The sequence below is a fragment of the Clupea harengus genome, unplaced genomic scaffold (assembly GCF_900700415.2).
Source record: "Clupea harengus unplaced genomic scaffold, Ch_v2.0.2, whole genome shotgun sequence".
Taxonomy (NCBI): Eukaryota; Metazoa; Chordata; class Actinopteri; order Clupeiformes; family Clupeidae; genus Clupea; species Clupea harengus.
Window position 1 is genome coordinate 32501 of NW_024879888.1, and position 3632 is coordinate 36132.

General features: G+C 41.7%; 1 pseudogene; it reads left to right on the top strand.

The window, feature by feature from the left end:
- The window catches only part of LOC122130634, a 32914-nt pseudogene extending 30911 nt beyond the window's left edge, over nt 1–2003 (top strand).
- Nucleotides 2004–3632: the final 1629 nt, after the last annotated feature.

Here is a 3632-nt window from a genome sequence, read left to right on the forward strand (position 1 = left end):
TCCTTCTAACCATTGTGAGGTTAAACCCTGCCTCATCAATATATATATATATTCATGTGGGATTGCCTCAGCATCCATCTGTAAAACTCTCTGAAATACAGTGAAAGACAAGATTGTGTAGTTCAGCATAGATTTAGTATACAGTACATTTACATGTAAAAAGGTATGCAACATTAGAGTACTAAAGTGAACAATACATACCTCCACATACTGCCGCAGCTGCTTGACCCTCTCGGAGTTACGCTCAAAAGGCACTTGATAAATCTGCTTCATCATAACCTGATTTTTGTGTCTACAATTAAGCAATCATGTGTTTGCGCACCTGATGGCTGTGTTCAACTAATTGCCACAAAGTGTGGTAATTTGACTTGCAGTGCTTTGGAATTGCAAGGAAGTGACATCTTGATATACGTCTGTGTCTAAAGCATAAAAGTGTGTTTAGTGTTTTGAAAATCACTTGTGTGTATTGTTTCGCAAAAAGTGTGATGTTGACATGTGCTTATAGTGGTGCAAATCTGAGCCGTTGTTTTGCTCCTTGAGTGAAGGTTTTGATAATTGTGTAATACTTTTGATTTTAGTGTTTATCCAGTCGTAAAAAACTGTAAAACACAAACACAGTTTAAAAACAGTGTTGTGTAGGCAGAAGAGTGTGTGTGTGGTATAGGTAGAGGCGTGTGTGTGTGATGTGTAGGTAGAGGTGTGTGTGTTGTGTAGATAGAGGTGTGTGTGTGTGTTGTGTAGGTAAAGGTGTGTTTGTGTTGTGTAGGTTAAGGTGTGTTGTGTAGATAGAGGTGTGCGTTTGTTGTGTGTATGTCTGGTCTTCAATCAAACACACAAACAGTCACACACACACTAGCAGGCAAGTAAAAAACTAAGGACACACACACACATACACACTCTCAGGTGTGTATCCCTTAAGCTAGGCGTCACAGACCAAACACTGCCAGGCTTGGTTAAGTAAGTGTCAGATATAAATTCTGTTCAGCTTTCATTGTCCTGATGACACATCATGATAATCTTGGCAGTAAGCTGGCAGCAGCTTTCATGTTCAGACACTGCAGTTGATCAGCTCCAGATGTATGAGTTGGGAGTTGACTTGATCACTTTCATGTTCAGACACTGCAGTTGATCAGCTGTATGAGCTGGCAGTCGACTTGATCACATTGATGTTGGTGTTTTAGAATGATCAAGTCAAATGGCATCAGAAAATGACCAAGGGAAAACCGAGGAACATCAGCCTCCAGTACTGAAGGGACACTGATCACACACGCAGGATAACATGCACTGCTAAACCTATAAACATACATAACCTCTTTCTAGTTTTTACACACACACACACACACATACACACACACACACACACACACATACACACCTCAATGTTTCATACAATCAAACCTATATAGGTTTTGTAGATCAACCAAGTGAAAACAGAGGAACACACTGGACCCCCTTCAGTTTCCCTATCAACCAATTCGATCAACCAGGGATCTCCACAGCAAACAGAGACAGCCATGTTAGAATGGGGTTCATTAGCTACAGCTCAGTATTCAACCCCATCATCCCCTCCACACCAACAGACACACTACTCATGCTGGCCCTTATCCCCCCCCTCTGCAGCTGGATCATGGAAGTCTTTAGTTGGGACAACCTGTCCAAATGATTTATTAGGGGCAATACAATGTGTGATAAATATGTCATATATGATGGATCTGTACATTGTCATCTGGTTGATATCTGATCAGTTGTCAATTTCTGACATATGCCCATTGTGTTCTGACAAGCCATAAATGTAATCCAATTCCACTATGAATTAGTTTCAACATGAGTCCATCATGCCATACTGAGTGGAAAGCTTTGCTAAAGTCTATGAAACAACCAAATATTTGACCTTTATAACATTTTGTACATATTCCTCTCCTGTCATCTGAAACATGAAGCCCTCTGATGTAAATCTATTCTGGTTGTTCTTGTCTCTACAGCAGAACGCTGACCAGAAGTAACTGGGGATGTTCACTCTATGCACATCAACGTTATTAATTCTGTGGATGTTCACTCTATCCACATCAACGTTATTAATTCTGTGGATGTTCACTCTATGCACATCAACGTTATTAATTCTCCTTTTCATATATGTGTTCCCTGGAACGACCCCAGTCACTACATGGGCTGAGTTCAGGCTACAGTATTCAATAATATTCATATTTACTATGTTCTCCACCTGGTTGAACCACCGTGTGTTATCTGATTGTTGAGCGGCGTTGGTCAGGGTGAAGGTGGAGTCAGCCTGGTCCTTATCACAGGTGTGGCAGCGGGCTAATCAGGCTTTCCAACGATATACAACACAATACCAATTGGTATTATGAAAGGGGAGGAATAATCGACCGAAATAACGTTTCCGAACTTTTTTGAGGAGTTTAGTATATAATAATAAGGATGTTGACCTTTGACCTTTTCTGTATGTGTGTGTGTGTGTGTGTGTGTGTGTGTGTGTGTGTGTGTGTGTGTGTGTGTGTGTGTGTGTGTGTGTGGGTGTGTGTGGGCTTGGACAAGGTTAAAAGGGAGGTAGTAGTCCTTGAGGTAGTGTCTATGACCTCTATATGGACATAGCCTTCCTTGACAAATTGACCAAATACCAGCCCATTGTTGCTAAGATGAGAGACCTAGGCTATACATGTAAGATGGTAGTATTGATATTTGGAAGCCTGGGGCATGTCCATAAGCTTTCGGTCAGTGGGCTACGACTGGCAGGACTTAGTAAGAGACAATCAAAACAACTAGCAAAGTTCTGCTCTGTATCAGCTGCTATAGGTATATGTTTCTTGTACCCATGAGTCACTAAGCTGTATTCAACCTCTGAGAAATGTTTGAATCCTTTCTGTACAGAATATGATTGGTGGATCCAAATAAATAATTTAAATGTGTGTGTGTGGTTGTGTGTGTGTGTGGGGGGGGGGGCTGTGTGTGTGTGTGTGTGGGTGTGTAGGTGTGTGTGTGGACGAAATGGTGTATGGGTGAAAGTAACATAAAGTTCACATACTAGATGATATTAGCGTCATTAAAGTGCATGAAATGCCCTGCATTGTTATTCCTAGGCTTCTTATACTTCTTCTTATTCTCTTTACAACTTCTGCAAATAATAAAGGTACCTTCCATACTCCTCTTGTTTTTTTCTCCATCTCTCCATCTTTCTATCTATCCCTCTCAGTCTACTCTCTATCACAATGTGTGTGTGTGTTTTTCTGTGTTTGTGTGTGTGTGTGTGTATGTGTGTGTGTGTGTGTTTGTTTGCGTGTGTGTGTGTCTGTGTTTGTCTGTGTGTGTTTGTGTTTGTCTGTGTGTGTTTGTGTGTGCGTGTGTGTGTGTGCGTGTGTGTGTGTCTGTGTTTGTCTGTGTGTGTCTGTGTGTGTTTGTGTGTGTGTGCAGTGTATAGTGTCAGGTTACACAAGAGATGGCTGCCGGGGCAAACAAGTAATAGAAGAATGACAGGACTGCCCCCTGGTGGCCGGAGTCCAAACTCACACCCGTCTTTTCTGCAGTAATAGTAGTGGTAGTGATACGGACAGGACTGCCCCTGGTAATACCATGGATACGTGTATGATTACCTGTGCATGTGTGTGTGTGTGTGTGTG